The sequence below is a fragment of the Bos taurus genome, chromosome 6 (assembly GCF_002263795.3).
Source record: "Bos taurus isolate L1 Dominette 01449 registration number 42190680 breed Hereford chromosome 6, ARS-UCD2.0, whole genome shotgun sequence".
Lineage (NCBI taxonomy): Eukaryota > Metazoa > Chordata > Mammalia > Artiodactyla > Bovidae > Bos > Bos taurus.
Window position 1 is genome coordinate 61,103,515 of NC_037333.1, and position 20,308 is coordinate 61,123,822.

The 20,308-nt window shown below is 42.5% G+C and overlaps 3 long non-coding RNA genes across 4 annotated transcripts in view; 2 read left to right on the plus strand and 1 right to left on the minus strand.

Moving 5' to 3' along the window:
- Positions 1–5,600, minus strand: part of LOC101903036 (uncharacterized) — a 30,478-nt gene extending 24,878 nt beyond the window's left edge. For both annotated transcript variants that reach the window (XR_003035145.2, XR_001500502.3), the window contains exon 1: positions 3,007–5,600. This is a non-coding gene — a long non-coding RNA (uncharacterized lncRNA). The remainder of the gene's footprint in view (positions 1–3,006) is intronic.
- Positions 3,832–5,683, plus strand: LOC132345510 (uncharacterized). The gene is made up of 2 exons (XR_009494883.1): positions 3,832–3,919; positions 5,594–5,683. It is a non-coding gene; the product is annotated as an uncharacterized lncRNA (long non-coding RNA).
- An 879-nt stretch (positions 5,684–6,562) lies between these two features.
- Positions 6,563–15,923, plus strand: LOC107132567 (uncharacterized). Its single transcript, XR_001500504.2, has 2 exons — positions 6,563–11,744; positions 15,732–15,923. It is a non-coding gene; the product is annotated as an uncharacterized lncRNA (long non-coding RNA).
- The last annotated feature ends 4,385 nt before the right edge of the window (positions 15,924–20,308 follow it).

The following is a 20,308-nucleotide window of genomic DNA, read 5'->3' on the forward strand; positions in this document are numbered from 1 at the left end:
ATCTCTTGAGGCCTTTGTTGGGATGAATGGAGGGAAACGTCTTACTACAGTCCCCCTAATGCCACCTCCTCATTCTTAAGATCACCTCTTTATATTGACTGGGGTGACGTAAATGGAGGCAGTTGGTGATAAAGCCAGTCCAAAGATACTTCTTGCCAATTCTTGTAAGCCTTGGAGAAAGGAGACCACCCCTACTTACAGTGACCATGCTTACAATGTGGTGTATCGGGCCTTATCTCCCATTCTAGGACAGTAAGAAAAGTGCTAGCATATTTTTGTACAGACTTCAGATGAGCATTCTAACTCTTTATTTACAGCCAAACTACACTTAACTTTAAACTTAACAAGTAGCATAAGCTAAGAAGTAAAATAAGAGGCAAAAGGTAAATAAAGAATAAAATGAAACAAATTAAAAATACAAAGCAAAATATTTACTAAAAATATAAGTCCATTTAATAATAATAATGGCTTACTCTATGTCAAATACTGTTCTAAATTGATGTGTATTATCTAATCCTGGCAACAATGCTATAAGTTCTTTTAAGCACTTATTTATTTATTTTGTTTTTGGTTGCACTGGGTCTGCATTGCTGCTTGTGGTGGGAAGGAACAGGTAAAATTAATTTAAATAGTATATTTTACTTAACCCAAGAGTTGGAACTTAAAGAAGGCTGAGCACCAAAGAATTGATGCTTTTGAATTGTGGTGCTGGAGAAAACTCTTGAGAGTCCCTTGGACAGCAAGGGGATAAAGCTAGTCAGTCCTAAAGGAAATCATTCCTGAGTATTCATTGGAAGGACTAATGCTGAAGCTTCCAATATTTTGGCCACCTAATGCAAAGAGCCGACTTATTGGAAAAGATCCTGATGCTAGGAAAGATTAAGGGTAAGAGAAGTGGGTGTCAGAGGATAAGATGGTGGGATGGCATCACTGACTCAATGGACACCAGTTTGAGCAAGTTCTGGGAGATGGTGAAGAACAGGGAAGCCTGGCATGCTGCGGTCCATGGGGTTGCAAAGAGTCAGACACAACTTAGCGACAGAACAACAATATATTCAAAATGTTATCGTTTCCACATGAAATTAATATATAACTATTAGTGAGGTATTTTACATTCATTATTTTTTGTTCTGAGTCTTGGGAATCTGGTGTGTCTTGCATACCTACAGGCACATTCAGTTTGGACTGGCCTCTTCCACATGCTTAATAGCCCTGCATGGCTGGAGGCTCCTGGAAGGGGCAGTGCAGCTGCAGAACGCTTAGAACAGTGCCAGGCACACAGTAAGTGTTATTCAAAGGTTATTGATTATTTTACTTTCCAAATATTTTTCCAATCAATCACTTCTCTCCTTCTCTGCTGACACCCCTTAGATCAATTTATCCTCATGTTTGTCAAAAAAGATGGATGGACCTCCTAACTTGGCCTCCCCGAATTTACTAGCCACAGCCCTTGGCCACCTATTTTTCACCCTGAAACCCAAGAAATCCCTTGAAAATATGTCTCTGGTCACTTCCTCACTCCATTGCCCCTGAGCCTTTCCTGGGTTGAGTTCCTGCTTCTCTGTGTGTCAGCCGCTCACCTTTGTTCTATTCCTCCGATGGTCACTTCCTTGCTGAGCTTTGACTGTGTTGCCCTTTCCCCCCACACCCCCATTTCTACTTCCTCTGGCACCTCTGTTTGTACTTTCTCTCTCCTTTATATCTTCCTCAGGAAGCCTTTTCTGGTGGCTTCCAGTCTCTGTCAGATGACTTTGTTAAAATGCTGATGTAGAATCATATTTTCTTTCCAGAGCTCTTATCGCTCTAATTTTGCTTTCATTACTGCAATAAATTAATTAATCTGTCTACTGCCCCAACTTGACTGTAAATTCTTTCATGGCAGGTGCTGCATTTGTTTCTTTTCACCATTTTTTCCCCCACACCTAGCCCTCAATGCCTGACACTTTGTGGACTATCATGAAATGTTTTAATAAGTAATTGAAATAGGTTAGTGTGCAATTATTGCTCTGCAGGACCCTACAAAATCAAAATAAAGGGAATTTAAAACAAGGAGGAAAATGCTGCAAGGTCACCTTTTAGTTTAATTTAAATTCTTAAAAGATAAGAGCAAAGAAATAATGCACCACATAATAAGATTCAGAAAACTTCACAAACATAGTAATACCCAGTGACGTTAGACAAAGACAGGCACTGATTGTGCTGTTAACCACCCCAATCATGGAAAATCAGCCTCAAAAATGGAAAAAAAGGAGATAGGAAGCAGGAAGGATACTGTGAGCCTGGTTTTACTTCTCATGTGCCTGAAAAGTTGTGCTCAGTGAAACACTGGGGGTAAAGGTAGCCTGGGGCCTAGATGACCCAACTTTTAAAATGTGACAGTCTTATACTGTTTTCTCATAAATAGTTAAAGTATCATGGAAATTCTAGTATCTCAGCAAATAGCAATTAAATGAAGTTGGTCGATGAATCAACAAATATTTATGTCTTCCATATGCTGTGTGCTGCGAATACAGAGGAAAACAAGACAGCTGTGGCGTCTGTATTATAGATTTAGGAACACCATCATTTCTTTCTTCCTTCTCTCTCGGCCCTGTGTCAACTAAGCCCAGAGCTGAGAACTAGATTAGGTTTAACATACAGTATCAGGACATGTAAAATAAGTGACAGTAAAAGTGGTTCAGTGACTCTAACAAGGTAGGCGATTCATTCTTCCCACTCGCCTTCTAGGAGATGGTGGAGAAACGAGTGGAAGAGTCCTCCAATGCTTCTCCCTACCGGAGTGTACGGTGCAAGACTCCTCTTTTCTAAGAACACATGAAAAATAGATGAGCATATCTACTCACTGCTAGCCCTGAGTTTCTAGCCTCATCAGTTGGGTGGAGAGAGAACACTAGAAAGAGGAGCAGGTTGGAAATGGAAAGAAAAAGAGAGATCAGACGACTTCCATATTGGACAAGCTAAGTTATGCCCCTATAATAAATTCCTCACAAAATCGCAGGGACTCACCTCAACAAAGTTTTAGTTCGTGCTCACACAATGTCTGTTGTGCCTTTGGCAGCTTGCTGGAACAGCTCCTCTCCAAGCAGGAAAGAAAGCCACTCATTTTCATCTTGTGGCTCTGTGGTCTCTCCCACAACTTCCAGATTTCCAGGTGACTTCTAGATTGCTGACGCAGTGGAAGAGAGAGTGGGCATTCACTGCCTGAGACTGAAAGTGACATTCACTTGCGTTCACAGTCCATTGTGCAGAGATAGTCATATGGCTTTCCCTATCTGCAAAGAGGGCTATAACGTGTTGTCTTCTATGTGCCCAGGAAAAAGGACATATAGACGTTCGTGGACATTAAGAATGCCCATCACACATTTGATGCATTTAAGATACCCCTGAAATGTCCAAGTGGAAATATCCTATAGGCATTTGGATACATAGATCTGGAACGGTGAGTCTCAGACTTGACTGGATCAGGATCATCTGAAGGAGACTGTTAAAATTCAGATTCCTGGGTCCTGGTCTTAGAGGTTCTACTTTGGTAGGTCTGGAGTTAACCTATGGAATCTGAACTTTAAACCTCTGCAGAGGTCATAATTTGACAAACTCTAGTCTAGAACTTTAAAAATTCAGCAGAATAGGGATGGTATTAGTTGCCACTGGGGGAAGTGAGGTCACCATTAGAAAAAATCTTTCGAAGAGGGTGGAGTAAGAAAAAGAAAAAAAGATCCAGCCTAAAACCCCAGAAAATTCCAAGGGGAAAGACTAGTGCCAGAACATGGGATTGGGAGTGCCCATTTACGGCAGATGCTGCTGAGAGATCTTCTTGTAGGATAAGAATTGAAAAGATTCATTGTGTTTAGTGACCAGAAGGTTACTGATAATCTCAGCAAGACATGAAGGCTGACATCAAGTCTGTGTTCACTGAAGAGTAAGTGTATTAGTCCCTCAGTCGTGTCTGACTCTCTGCATCCCCTGTGACTTTAACCCTCCAGGCTCCTTCATTGATGGGATTTTCCAGGCAAGAATACTGGGGTGGGTTGCCATTTCCTTCTCCAGGGGATCTTCCTGACCCAGGGATCAAACCTGGGCCTCCCGCATTGCAGACAGACTCTTTATCGTCTAAGCCACCAGGAAGTCCCACCAGGAAAGAGTCAGTGGGATTAGACAAACTGGGGAAAAGTTTTTGAGGAAGTACGGCTGCAAAGAGGAGACAGGTTGGTAGCAGAAGGGGAGGGGGGCGGGATCAGGAGGATTAAGAAAATATTGGTGAGACTGAACATGATTAAATGCTAATAGTGAGAGTAATGTTGAATAAAGAGGAGATGAAATTGTCAATAGATTTCCTGCGAAAGTGTGTGTGGGGGTGGGGTGGAATTTAAAAGAATGATTAGGAAGACTTGGCTTTAGCTTGGCAAAGGGAACACTCCTTCAGGAAGAGATGGGTATAGAAAACCAGTTGACTGGTTGTCAACTTTGGGTGTTTATTGGAATCACCTAAGAAGCTCAAAAATATGTACTTTGACCTGCCCCAGCCCTGAAATTCTGTTTTTTTTTTTTTTTTAAAGATTTTTTGATGTGGACCATTTTTTAAATCTTTATTGAATTTGTTTCAGTATTGCTTCTTTTTTATAATTTGGTTTTTTGGCCACCAGGCATATGAGATCCTAGCTCCCTGACCAGGGATGGAATCTGCACCCCCTGCATCAGAAGGTGAAACCTAATCACTGGACTGCCAGGGAAGTCCCCTGAGATTCTGTTTTGTGTGTTGTACAGGTTTGGCATCAGGATTTTAAACAGACTCTCCCAGATGATTCTAAGGCATGACTGAGGCTGTGAGGTTTTCACTGAATTAGGAACAGCCTTGTTTATAGTTTTTCTAGATTCTTAGGTCACAGTTTGGACAGTACTTCTTAGAGAAGACTTCCAGGATACCAACTAAATTAGGATCCTGGATGTATGTTCCTATGTTGTTGTTGTTGCTTAGTCTCAGTTCTTTTGTGATCCCATGGACTGGAGCCTGCTGGGCTTCTTTGTCCATGGGATTTCCCAGGCATGAATACTGGAGTGGATTGCCATTTCCTTCTCCAGGGGATCTTCCTGACCCAGGGATAGAACCTGCATCTCCTGCATTGAGAGACAGATTCTATACCACTGAGCTGCCAGGGAAGCCTGTATGTTCCTGTACATACATATATTTAGAATAAATACTTAGATATTTTTTCTTTTGACACAGGCCTGGGACCTGGGACCCTTTGGTGCAGTGCTGCAAAGCTTGCACCTGGACACACCCCTCCTCCAGCTACAAAATACAAAGAAACTATAAGGGACTAAAAATAACTGTGTGCATGCTCAGTTGGGGAAATTCTGGACCAAAAGATACAAAGACAAAAAGCCCAACTGCCACTTCTGAAAAGCCAGGAGCAAAAACAGGGTGTTGGGAGCAAAAGCAGTGTACTCTGTGTGACCCCCTGCACTGAACACCACCAAAGGGTGGGCAAACCACCTAAGCCACCAATCCCTGGACACACCCTGACCCTTACCCCAGGTAAGGAACAAGCTCACAGCTCCCCTCCAACTTGTTATTTGTTTTCGCTTTCTTCAGCCAGTGCAGAAGCTCCAATAAACCTTGCCTGAATTTCTTGCCTGGACGCTATAGTTAATTTCTATTGATTGGGGAACAACAAGAACCCTGGTCAGTATCACTTTCATTTTTACTGTCCTGTTCTATATCTTCCTTACGAGATTGGAGGCATGTAGCAGTAGCCCCCTCTGTCCTATTTACCACTGACTGCCTAGCAGGCAGAGAGTGGACATTCCGTAAGGTGGCAGGAAAGGGCACTGGTAGAAGAGACACTGTGGTGATTTGGGAAACTGTGCCCAAGCGGGCTCCTCCGGTCATGGCTATGTGGGAGCTGCGAGGGTGCTCTGTGCCTCTCCATGTAGAACTCACCCAAACAGCACCCGTGTAATTATAGCTGCCAGGCAAGGTTGTTTGCAATGAAAGGTGATAACAATATTGAGCATTTCTTGTATAATCGAGCATAGTTATTTTGTCTGTAGTTTAAAGTTGTTTGAAGTTCAAGATTACTTAATTATAAAATTATAGTTTGTTTCCAGAGGTGTACAGGGACTAGGGAAAAAGGAGCCCTATCATGAGACTATTTGAAAGAATATGACTTCTTAAACAATCCACGTGTAAGTTTTTGTAGCTAAACTGATAAACTACTTATAGCAAGACATCTGTTATTTCGCCAGTCTTCACCCCACTGCATGCATCCACAGACCCTTCCCTTTTATCTAGTTGCAGTATGGTTGGGATGTGTGATGCTGGGTCATAATGATACAACCCAGGGGTTTATAAACTTTTTTCTTTAAATAAATATTCAGTGTTTTGTGGGCTATAGCAGTCTCTCCATTGCTAAGGCCCTAAGGTAGCCTTGGACAATACTTAAAAAATGAGCATGACTGGGGTTTTCCCTGGTGATCAGGTGGTTAAGACTGCGCTTCTGCTGCAGGCTGTGTGGGTTTGATGCCTGGTCAGGGAATTTAAGATCCCACATGCCGGGTGATGCAGCTGCCCCCCCCCCCCTCCCCCAAGAAAAAGAGCATGACTGTTGTATTGTTTTATTACTGTGTAATAAATTACCACAAACAGTGGCTTAAAACAGCAGACATTTATTATCATATAGTTTCCATAGACCAGGAATCAGCTTGCTGGGTCCTCTGCTCCTGGTCTCACAAGGATATAATCAGGGTGTTGGTAGTGGCTGCAGTTTCATCTGAGGCTTGGGATCCTCTCTCAAGTGTGTGTTGGCAGAATTCATTTACTTGCAGCTGTCTAACTCATGGCAGCTTACTAATGATAGACAAGGTATCATCTATCTCATCTAACTCATTTCAGCAAGAGGCTCAGGAAAAGCCTAAGCCATTTAAAAATGTTCACCTAATTAGGATAGGCCCACCCAGGGTGTTCTTAGTTACCTTGCAATCAACCGATTAAAGGCTTTCATTACATCTGCAAAATCTTTTTATCTTTGCTATTTAAGGTAACATGATCTATAGGAATGATATTGCATCATATTCACAGGTCCAGAATGTTGCAGAAGTCGGTCCCTTGGGAAACCAAGCACCACACTGGGGGAGTTGGAGAACTCAGGTTTATTACACCAGGGGCCCACAGTAGTTAACACTTGTAGCTCTTAGCCCTAAACAAAGGAATTACAGAGTTTTTATAAACAGTGCATGACACCAGGCATTAGTGGGTAGTGCTGTTAATAGGCTAGTTCAATCTAGGGGTTTCTGGGCATGGACACAGCAGGGGGGATGCCAGACCTTTACACAAAGGAAAGTGGTTAAGCCAGATTTCAGGAACTGGGTAATTGACAAGGGTGAGTGAGGTAAGTTTCAGCTCCTAGGATTGTTAAGTTTCTGTCCTTCCCCCAAGCCCCCCACCCAAACTATGTAACTTACATGACTTTGCAAGCAGCTTGCAGAATTGCAGAAGCATAACCAGCATGAGGTTATTTCCACTGCTGCTGCTATGTCGCTTCAGTGGTGTCCGACTCCGTGCGACCCCATAGACGGCAGCCCACCAGGCTCCCCCGTCCCTGGGATTCTCCAGGCAAGAACTCCAGAGTGGGTTGCCATTTCCTTCTCCAATGCATGAAAGTGAAAAGTGAAAGTGAAGTCTCTCAGTCGTATCCGACTCTTAGCGACCCCATGGACTGCAGCCTACCAGGCTCCTCTGTCCATGGGATTTTCCAGGCAAGAGTACTGGAGTGGGGTGCCATTGCCTTCTCCGGAGGTTATTTCTAGCTGGGTGCAAATTTTTAAGTTTTCCTCTTCAAACCCACACTTGACGGGAGGAGAGATTTCACAGGACATGTATATACTAGAGAGTGGGAATATTGGGGGCTGTCTTAGAATTAATGGACACTGAAATGTGAGTATCAGAAAATAATATTTCTGATATTCTGTCACAAAATAATTTTTTTGATTATTTTTTCAACCCTTAAAAAAAGTAAAAATGATTTTTGTGGGCTGAAGAAACAAAACTCAAGAAATAGGCAGCTAGTTGGATTTGGCTTGTAGGCCATAGTTGACCATCCCTGATATAATCTGTAAAATGGAGTTAAGATAGCCCTGCAGCCTACTAAGAAATGGTCCCCAAAACCAGATGCTGGATCCAGAAGGTATGGCTTTGTAATATATGGAAGCAAAGCTGGAGTTTAAGGGTCACCTGCTGGGGTATAAGACACTAGATCCTTTCTCTCAGAGGTTCTTCCTGTGACTTTGAAAGATCTAAGCCTGAACAGACCAACATCAGAGTCACTACCCTAAGTGTACGCCCCCTGTGAGGACACAGGGAAGCCGGGGCTACCCACACTCCCAGCCCCATATCTCTCAGTTGCTTTATGAATGTGTTGAATGTGTCTCCTTTGTGCTTATTCATGTAAACTGAAGCATCTTTGTATTTTTCTGTTCAAGTGCCCAATCAAATCCTCTATGAGGCTGCTGCAACTTCACATAGTCAAAGATCAGCATGCTTTTTAATGTCACTGTAAATGTAATTCTGCTGCAATGGAATTTATGGCATAAGAAGCAATCGTTTGCTTTTTCACATCACGAAGGCACTATTGTTTCAGATATTTGGGTTGTACATCTAGGCTAATTTTCATATTGTTCAGATCCAAATTTTCGTCTGCACAAACAAAAAGATTAAGGATGTGAAAAACATTCTTGGAGCAGAAGCTAAAAAAAAAAAAAACCAAACCTGTAATAGTACTGTGTGAAATATTAGATCTTAAAATCATGATATCCTGTTTTAGCCACAAATGTACTTATCAAATGTTTATATAGTGCTTCAGTTCAGTTCAGTTCAGTCGCTCAGTCGTGTCCAACTCTTTGCGACCCCATGAATCGCAGCACGCCAGGCCTCCCTGTCCATCACTAACTCCAGGAGTTCACCCAGACTCACGTCCATCGAGTCAGTGATGCCATCCAGCCATCTCATCCTCTGTCGTCCCCTTCTCCTCTTGCCCCCAATCCCTCCCAGCATCAGAGTCTTTTCCAATGAGTAAACTCTTCACATGAGGTGGCCAAAGCACTGGAGTTTCAGCTTTAGCATCATTCCTTCCAAAGAAATCCCAGGGCTGATCTCCTTCAGAATGGACTGGTTGGATCTCCTTGCAGTCCAAGGGACTCTCAAGAGTCTTCTCCAACACCACAGTTCAAAAGCATCTATTCTTCGGCGCTCAGCCTTCTTCACAGTCCAACTCTCACATCCATACATGACCACAGGAAAAACCATAGCCTTGACTAGATGGACCTTTGTTGGCAAAGTAATGTCTCTGCTTTTGAATATGCTATCTAGGTTGGTCATAACTTTCCTTCCAAGGAGTAAGTGTCTTTTAATTTCATGGCTGCAGTCACCATCTGAAGTGATTTTGAAGCCCCCCAAAATAAAGTCTGCCACTGTTTCCACTGTTTCCCCATCTATTTCCCATGAAGTGATGGGACCAGATGCCATGATCTTCGTTTTCTGAATGTTGAGTTTTAAGCCAACTTTTTCACTCTCCTCTTTCACCTTCATCAAGAGGCTTTTTAGTTCCTCTTCACTTTCTGCCATAAGGGTGGTTTCATCTGCATATTTGAGGTTACTGATATTTCTCCAGGCAATCTTGATTCCAGCTTGTGCTTCTTCCAGCCCAGCACTTCTCATAATGTACTCTGCATATAAGTTAAATAAGCAGGGTGACAATATACAGCCTTGACGTGCTCCTTTTCCTATTTGGAACCAGTCTGTTGTTCCATGTCCAGTTCTAACTGTTGCTTCCTGACCTGCATACAAATTTCTCAAGAAATATAGTGCTTACTGGGTACTTATATGGTGCTTACAGGCACTGTTCTAAGCATGGCACAAATTTTAATTTATTTGGATCATAACCCTTTGAAGATATATTATTATTATCATCCTTGATAAGGAACCAGAGACACGGAGGACAATTAAGTAGTAACTTGATGAATATCTCCTGCTTAGTAAGTAGCTGCCCTGGGATTTGAACCCTAGCAATTTCATTCCACAATCTGTTCTCTCAGCTACTATCCTATGCTACTTCTCCAGCATATAGTAATAATTTTAAAATGATTCTGGAATACGCTGATGTTATTCATGGTGTACAAATAACTAATAAGATATTTCAGTGAAAATTCTGGAATTGGTATGAAAGTTCTTGAAGGTCACCTCCTGTCAGGTGACTGAAGTGGCAAATTAAATGACCATCTTCCCTCTAGTCTAAACGTCAGGCTTGTTGATTAGCTTGTTAGCATGTCATCCAATATTCCTAAGGCCAGCTTTGAGATTCTTTTCCAATAATACCAATATCAGAATATCAGTAAGGATCAGTTGCATGGCACACATTTGCAACAATTGTATTAATAATTCATCAGATTTTCTCAATTGATGTAGACGTTATTGTAAAATTATTCAAAATTTGTTACATTTCTATAATATGAGTGAAGATACTGAAATAACCCTGTGATTTTATCAAAGACAAATTTGGTCCTATTCAAACATAAGATTTCTGATACAGATGCCTGTTCTCAGAATACTAATAATGTTTCAACCATTACAGGCTTAGTTTTTATCAGTTGAAAGAGTTCCATTGTCAAGACATTTTCCAAAGATCCTAAATCAAAACAATACCATTGCAATTTTCTGTGACATTTTTTTCAAAATGGAGGGACAGAATATTTCTCCGTGTGAATTTCTGCATTTTAATAAGAATTGAAGAGAAAGATAATGTTAATGGTTTAATTCTTAAAATAAAAGAATTTCATAAGAAAATAGTAATGTTAAATATTCATTGTGATGTGGATTTAGTGAAACTGATAAGGGAACAGGAGTTAACTTATCAACCTATACAAAAAAAGCCTTTAACAATTTTATATTATTTGGAGAAACAACAGAAACTTGTTAAAAAGAATGATCTGAAGAAAGCATGGAATAGTTTCTAGGATATTTTATTTTCTATTATTATGAAGACTTTTCAAAATGAGATCCTTATCTTTAATTACTTGAATACTTGTTTGCTAAGTAGGAGCAGAAAACAAAATTCTTCCAGAAGTGTTTTCATGGAAAACAATGCTTCAAAGTTTCACACCACCTTTTATGACTCCAGTTCATCAGGTCATTTTTAATAACAACTTGGGAATTACTAAAGTAATTGATATAAAATCTCTCTTGATAAACCAAATGAATTACTCAGACTTTCCAAGAGATGTTTGAAAAGATAAATTTTAACTTCCGAGTTGAATTCTACAAATGAACATAAAAATGTGAAATCCTGTTATCAGCTTCAACAGGGATTATGAAAATGACAAAAGTTGTATTAACCCGTCTGTAATTTTTTGCAGAATTTTGTATTCATTCTCATGTACATTAACTTTTGTCAGTAAAAGGTGATTGGTTAAATGTAGAACATACAAAATTTAATTTTTCTAATTTTTGAGGCTTTCTAAAAATAAATTCACAAATAAAAAGCACGATTTGTCAGAACATGAATTCAGACTTGGGGCTTGTTGTAAATATGGTCACCATATGAATGTTCTGGATCAGAAAGGATGAAGCTAAGAAGGAGTCGCAGTGGATGGAATTGGAAGAAAAATGAAGTGTGGATGATTTGAAGATTAACGGGACCTTTTTTCCTTGTCAGAAAGAAAACCATTGCAGACATAAGATGATTCTTGTTAAGGTAATAATCACTTACTATAATCAAACTCTAAGTACTTCAGCTAGAAACTTTCTGAGCACCAGGAAAGAGCTATTAGGCATTGTTAAAGCAATTGATCGCTTCCATCATTATATGTATGGCTGAAATTTCATAATCAGAACATATCATACTGCATTATGAGGCCTGCTGAAATTCACAAATTTGAAGAGACAAATTGCCTGGATGCTTACAAAACTGTAAGGCTGTCATTTCTGAATTGAATATTGACAGAGGGTAAAAAAACATCATAAAGTACATACATTATCCAGGCACCCCGTGTTGGGATAATGCTTCTAAATCTGATTTTAGGCAGGAAGAAAAGAAACAAATAGTTTAAAAGATCTGGTAGTTAGTGTTTTGGAACAAGCAAAGGTTTCTGGCTGGGAGGGTGGAAAACACTCCTATTTCCTCAATGGAAAGTTATGAAATGGCTCATTCATTTGTCCAACAAATATTTATTGAGTGTGTGCTACATGCCAGGCACCAGACCAGGCGTGAGAAATGCACTAGCGAAAAAGACGAATCATAGGGCTAAGGGCCCAGCAACATAGAGAGTGAGATAGAAATACTGTGTGAAAGCTGCATTGTGAGCTGTGCTTTGTCACTCAGTCATGTCTGACTCTTTGTTACCCCATGGACTGAGCCCACCAGGCTCCTCTGTCCATGGGGCTTCTCCGGGAACGACTGTAAGAGTGGTTTGCCATGCCCTCCTCTAGGGGATCTTCTCAACCCAAGGATTGAACCCAGGTCTGTTGTATTGTAGGCGGATTCTTTACTGTCTGAGCCACCAGGGAAGCCCTGTAAGAAAAAAACATATTTTCTTTACTCTATGTGCCATGTGCTGTGCTGTGCACTGTTGCTTCAGTCATGTCCTACTCTTTATGACCCCATGGACTGAGCCCACCAGGCTCCTCTGTCCATGGGATTCTCCAGGCAAGAATACTGGAGTGGGTTGCCATGCCCTTCTCCAGGGGATCTTCGTCTTTCTGACCCAGGGATTGAACTTGTGTCTCTTGTGTCCCTAGCATTGGCAAGGGACACATTGGGTTATTTACCACTATCACCACCTGGGAAGCCCATTTACTCTGTGTATTGCCACTGTTAAATATTATTGGATGTCATGTAAATGCAGTCAAACTTCTAATTAAAATTTCTTTTGCATGGAAGTTATATTTGATCATTACAGGTTATGCTAGGAAAGTGTATGTGTTCCTTTCTTAAAAAATGTAATATTTAACTATTGCACAATCCCAGAATTTTGTTCATCTAGTTTTTCAAGAGAATTTAAGGCTGTTATACATGATCAACCAAATTAAAAACAATTTGGGAATTTCCTGGTGGGTCCAGTGGTTAGGACTCCACACTTCACTGCCAATGGCTGGGTACGTTCCCTGGTGGGGAAACTTGGAACCCACAAGCCACATGATGTGACCAAAATAAATACAACTGATTTGTAAAAAAGCAGATTTAGCGTATATGACCTAGAAAATTTCACCTTTGAAGAAAACACAAACTCCATAGAATTCTACCTTATATTTTCTTATAGCTAAAAGTGTTTCCAAGGAATCCACACATTAAAAAAAAATCTCTAATGTACTGAATTTAAGATATTTCTATTATTTTTCAGATATACCAGGAAGATATTCTGATAGTTTTCTATAAAGGATTAGTCCTGAAAAACAAATAAAATTTTCTGAATATTTTATACAGTGGTTGGCACATGTAAGGACTCATTTAATATTTATAGACAAGAGTACGCAAATTGGGCATGACAAGTTAACATCACAGTGATTAACTAGTAGGGTCAGATCCAGTTTTATGGAATCTGAAGCTTATCCAATAGGGGTGTTTCTCTTTAAAAGAAAGAATACAAAATTATATATATACATTTAGGCATGAGAGTGAGTATTTACAATGAGAAAATAAATCACTACAAATTATAATATTTAAAAGGATAGACAATTACAACAAATTTTTAAAATGAGTTTTTGGCTTCCACCAGGATGTTTCACTTCATCATATTTATCAAAAATCTACAAAAATATAAACAATGAATCTGAAATGAAGGCATAAAAAACAGGAATACAAATGCATTTTTTGGAAGGCTGCTATTTGTATTGAGCTATATAATTGTGTAATCAAATTATTCATATCGCATGTAGTAAGTTATGAGTTTTATCACTGGAGCCCTTGTTTCGCGGGCCATTTTGCTGTGTTGGTGGCAGATTTGCGGGGCACCTCTGGAAGCTGCCACACTTGATCAGCACAAGATGTATCAGAAACAGTAAAGTCTGATCTGGTGTACACTGGGGTACACAAAACATGTGACTTCACATACAGAGGTATTAATGTTTACTGTTGAGGGAACCCAAAGCTGGTGCTCTGTGACAGCCTGGAGGGATCGGGTGGGGAGGGAAGTGGAAGGGGTACCAGCAGGAAGGAGACACATGTATGCCTATGGCCAATTCATGTTGATGTATGGCAAAAATCATCACAATATTGTAAAGTAATTATCCTCCAGTTAAAATTTTAAAAAGAAACAAACAACAAAAATAGTCCCTGTTTACTGTGCCACTGTAAGCTTGTACCTACAAATACAGGAATTCTATTGAGTTCTGTTTAATGGGATTCCTGCAGTGCCTGCAATGCAGGAGCCCTAGGTTCGATCCCTGGGTTGAAAAGATCCCCTGGAGAAGGGACAGCGTACCCACTACAGGGTTCTGGGCTGGAGAATTCCATTGACTGTATATCCATGGGGTCGCAAAGTCACACACGACTGAGCAACTTTCACTATAGCAGCTAACATTTAGCAGCTAATGAGGTTCCCAGCAAAAGATAGAACTAATGTATGTTGTGTTTATAATTGTATATACTGCATTATGGGCTTCCCTGGTGGCTCAGTGTTAAAGAATCTGTCTGCAATGCAGGATACATGGTGGGAGCCACGAGTTCCATCCCTGGGTCAGGAAGAGCCCCTGGAGAAGGAAATGGCAACCCAGGCCAATATTCTTACCTAGGAAATCCCATGGACAGAGGAGCCTGGTGAGCTACCATCCATGAGGTCGCAAAGAGTTGGACACGACTTAATGACTAAACAACAGCAACAACATACTGCTTCACTGAGCATGTCTAACAGAATGGAACTCCTATTTTGACTAAGCATCATTGAGGACTGAATCCCTCACTTAAATTATACATGTCTGACAATTAGAAGACGTAGCCATAGACTAGCTATATTTTAAATCTAGTTTCCCCTCCATTAACCATAATCTACAGGTTTCTCTTAAAATTCTACCCCTGACCCTGGATTGGAAAAGACTCTGATGCTGGGAGGAACTGGGGGCAGGAGGAGAAGGGAACGACAGAGGATGAGATGGCTGGATGGCATCACCAACTCGATGGACATGAGTTTGGGTGAACTCCGGGAGCGGGTGATGGACAGGGAGGCCTGGCATGCTGTGATTCATGGGGTCGCAAAGAGTCGGACATGACTGAGCGACTGAACTAAACTGAACTGACCCTGGATTTCACATCTGACGCTAAGTGAGCTAGCTCAGGGAGGGTGGGGATGGTAAAGGGTTAAATGGCCCTCTAACTTGCTGCTGCTGCTGCTGCTAAGTTGCTTCAGTTGTGTCGGACTCTTTGTGACCCCATGAATCGCAGCACACCAGGCCTCCCTGTGCGACCCCATAGACAGCAGCCCACCAGGCTCCCCCGTCCCTGGGATTCTCCAGGCAAGAATACTGGAGTGTGTTGCCATTTCCTTCTCCAGTGCATGAAAGTGAAAAGTGAAAGTGACGTCGCTCAGTTTGACGTCGCTCAGTTGTGTCCAGCTCTTAGCGACCCCATGGACTGTAGCCTATCAGGCTCCTCCATCCATGGGATTTTCCAGGCAAGAGTACTGGAGTGGGGTGCCATTGCCTTCTCTGCTTCTAACTTAGGTGGACCTGTTTATTCATATGTTTCCAGACTTGGGGCCAAGTACCAGTGTTTGGGTTTCATCGCATCTGGCTGGCTGCTTGTGAATGGTGTACCAACTGCTGTAAGACTGGCTTCCTTCCCCAGCCCTGCTCAATGGCCAAGAGAACTTTACCAATGTATGGGCACCTAATGTTGACACTGATTTGCATAATGGTGCAATAAAAGACATTCTTCAAGTCCTTTTTGTGTGTAACCCATCAATAAAGGGAAATCAGAGCTTGTGGCAACTTGGAGATGGAGGCAGCCTGTCAGCAGAGATTGTACCTATGACCTTGACACAGACTCATGCAAGAGAAGGAAGCTGTCAGGAGGGTTCTCACGCGGAATCACCCTCTGACCTCTGACACTCCAGTTATGCCCTGAACCCTTGATGCGGAGCTGTCAGTTCTTTCCCCATCAGGGCTGGATCCTACTGCCCATGTTCTGACCAGGATCCTATTCCATCCTAAGTCCAGCACAGCCTGGACTTAGAAAATTGTCACCCTCTTGCCCAGAGACTCTGCTAGTTCTCCCAGTCTCCAGATCCTTTCAGAACAGACATAACCTGAATTCTCTGTGCTGTCAGACACTCAGATGGAGTGGTGTCTTTTACCTCCCCCTAGAAAGCAAACCTACGACTGAGCTTGCCTCCCGAGCTTGGGCACTGAGGTTGCGGGACCCTTGGTGTCAAGATTAAGGGGGTTGTCCTGGGCTTCCTGCCTGAGCCCCTAACTTCTCTGCTCACACCCAGCCCTGAGGCTGGGTGCTGAGAAAGGTGACACAAGACCTCCCAGACCCAGGCTTTAGCTTCCTGAGATCTACCTGGACAAGAACAGGTGCGTGTGGGCACAGGTGGATCATGGCGGGGTGGAGCTGCCTGCCCCGGGTGCCAAGGGCTGAGGGTGGGCCCAGAGCCATGCGCAGAGCCCTCAGGAGCTGGTGAGCCATGATGGCAGTGGTGGCACTTGCCTGATCCCCAAGTGCTTCTGGTGGGAGGAACAGGAACAAAAAAACTCTGGGAATATCCAGCACTTCTGTTTTTATGGTTCCTGGGATTATACATGGTCTGTGCACCTGTCTTACTCACAGTTAAATCCTGGATTTTTTTAATATGTCTAGTATAGATTTTTGGTTTTTAGTCACTAAATTGTGGCTGACTCTTTGCAACTCCATGGACCATAGCCCACCAGGCTCCTCTGTCCATGGGATTTCCCAGGCAAGAATAGTGGAGTGGGTTGCCATTTCCTTCTCGAGGGGATCTTCCCCTATTATAGATACACACTGTTTTGTTTGTTTGTTTGTTTTAAGTGCCAAGAATGCAATGCGATCCTTGCTTTTACTCCTGACAATAAGCAATGGATGCTACTTGCTTGAAAATTTCCCTCTCACTCTGCCTGGATTCCAGGGGGAACAGCGTGTCCTCATAGTTCACACTGAAATCAGGCTGGCCAGGAGAAGATTTACGAATAGGATTTGATTCATTTCTATCACAGCTTTACCTGTGTCTTCTCCTATGTCTTTCTCCTCTGCCTGGGTACACTTTGTCCCTTTCTTTATCTTGCAAATTCTTCTTCCCTCAAAACACTCCTCATCCATCACCTCTTCCAGAAAGCCTCTCCTGACACCCCCAAACCTGGAGTAGGTCCCAGCCTGCATGGTCCTGGGACAGCCCTACTTGTCTCTGCTGTGGCACTTAACCACTGCCTTTCTAGGCAGGCTGCCCACCCATCTGAGTTCCCGATAATTCTGGCATCTTGAGGAGAGAAACTGCATCTGTTGTCTGTATATTTCTATGCCTAGTGACCAGTAAGTGTGCAGTAGGTGTTTGTTGAATGAATGAATGAGGTTTATTGACTTTTGGGGCATCAAACCATTCCAGACCCTAGTGGTCTCAAATTCATCATCATATTCTGTAGAAACTGATTGGATATCGATCACATGCCGTGGCTTCAAATTCTACAGAAAGATCTTTCACAAATATATGCAGCTATAAAACAACAAAACTGATTCTACAGGCCACACATAAATATCAGTCTCATTATTTTATAATCATCCTGGGTAAGAGACTAAGAAAATTTGAAATGATTGAGTTGCAGTCAGATTAGAACACATGCTTTAAGAAGCATTATTTTGCTTAGTGTAAAACTAATAGTTTCATTTAAAACTGTTGGGAAGAATCAGGTTGGCCTGGAGAAGATTTACAAATAGGGTTTGATTTCATTTCTGTCACAGCTTTATCTGGTTTGTTCCTAGGTCCTAATCTTCAAATTCTGTTTCTCAGTGAAATCAGTACCTGTGTCCTTGGAGACTCATCGTCAACATAAACCTGCCACACACAGGAGACTCTAGGCACCTTATTCCATTCCATGAAGTTTATTGAATACTTGCTACTCACACTGTGCCATTATTGAGATAAGGTCATGGAGTCTGGATATTTGGGTACAGTGTTTTTTGTTTTTGAATCTTTCATTCCTTCATTAAACAAGCACTGTAGAACTTCTCATGTGTATTCATTAGGCATTGTTCTAAATGCCATGGGGCTGGGGAAGATCAATAAGTTCCTGATTTCAGAAAAAGTATAGTTTGGGAGATAAAATACACAGGCATAATATGTTTAACATCAACACTGAAGCTTAATAGCAACAGCAATTGATTATATAAGAAGCATCCTATGATTAAGTCCATTCCCTCGTGGATTTCTTTGGCTCTCGGAGTTCACCTCACACGCCAGGTTATGCTAGAAAGATAGAGACTTCAGAGACAGACTGGTGTCTGAAAACAGGGGCAAGTTGCTGGCTTCAATTATTTCCTATGTCTAGTGTGCATAGGGTTATCGGGAAGAGTAACCTTAGAAAAGCATCTGAAAGTGGTGGTAGAAAACTCAATTTCCATTTCATTTTTTCCTCCAGTTTCTAGAGGAACTAAATACAGCCAGGTAGCACCGTGGTAAAGAATCCGCCTGCCACTGTAGGAGACAAAAGAGACACGGGTTCAGTCCCTCAGGTGGGAAGATCCCCTGGAGTAGGAAATGGCAACCATTCCAGTATTCTTGCCTGGAGAATCCCGTGGACAGAGGAGCTGCCAGGTGGGCTACAGTCCATGGGGTCGCAAAGAATCGGATGAGACTGAGCATGGCATGCACGTGATAAAGCAAGCTGCCAACAATCTAGGTGCCCCATGCTTTCCCTGAGGCTAGGGGTGGCACCAGCACCATGACACACTGAGCCACCAACCACCTCCCCAGAATCGAGCATGGGGTGGAGGTGAGAGAGAGTGGCCACATTCTTCCATCTGCAGAGTGTGGTCTTGGCCACAGGAACATTTCCTCTCTTCTCTGTAGGAGAGGAAAGAGGGGGCCTTCCCGCACCTTCAAGCCTAACTGGAGGCAGTTGGCTTCAAGAGACTCTGTAGAGATTGGGAGTTGTCTGTACCAAAGAAAAGAAGACATCTCGCTGCCCAACTGAGCTGTCATTCCAGCCCTGGAGCTTCTGGTGGGGCAGAATTGGGTGAGTTGAAGGATCCCTCAGGATAACCTGAAGGTGGGGGTTGTGCTCAAACATGGGAATTAGTCCCACATTTTTTATGAAGTAGGAAAGTCATGAGTAAATCTTGGAAGTGAAGGATGAAGGCCATCTTGTGCACATCCCAAAGGCCTCTAGGGTAGGGGTCCCCAGCTCTGGGATCTAATGCCTGATGATCTGAGGTGGAGCTGATGTAATAATAATAGAAACAAAGTGCATATAAATGTAATATGCTTGAATAATCCAGAAACTATCCCTCCACCCCCAGCCCTCCCATCCAAAAGTTGTCTTCCATGAATCTGGTCCGTGGTGCCAAAAAGGTTGGGGATTGCTGCTCTAGAGGATATGGAGGAAATGGAGCAGGACCAAAGTGTTCCCCACAGACCCCAGGAAGGGGCAGGAAGTTAGGGGAGGGACCCTGGGAGCTTCTGGGTCTGGCCAGGCAATATCTTTACTCAGAGAACTGGCTGAAGGGGTGGATTCCTGGTGGGGCCAGGAATCAGGACTGCCTCTTTGAGGTAGTTCTGGAGACAGGAGCTGGAATGAAGCTGAACAGAAAGCACCCCAAGAAAACCACTTCCATCATCTGTAAGGAGACTGCCAGATAAAGCCAGAGCAGACCAGACTGAGGTCTGGGAGTCTCCCTACGATGGCACCACACTCCCACCCGAGAAGCCAGCCATGAGGGGAGGAGGCTGGAAATATTTCCGCACGACCTCAGGCCAGCGCCCTGCTGCCTGCGCTGGAAGAAAGGGCAAGAAGTGGGATTTAAAGTACCTTTTAGATAAACCCTGCATTGAACTGGACTTTAATAATCAAAAAGGACTGTAAGTTATAAAAATTGACCCAGGATTCATGGAGAAACAAGGAAGGTGATTTGATATAGTAGCACAGTTGGAGAAATTATGGGAAGAAATGAAATGATTTTATGTTCATACCACCTCCAAGAGTCCTTAACAAACTCCGGGCCCACCTGGGGACACACATCAGCAGAGCTACTCATCCCTGGGAGCTAGACTCAGGAGCTCTTCAGGGACAGCCCAGGTACCCTCCCTCCCCTCACCC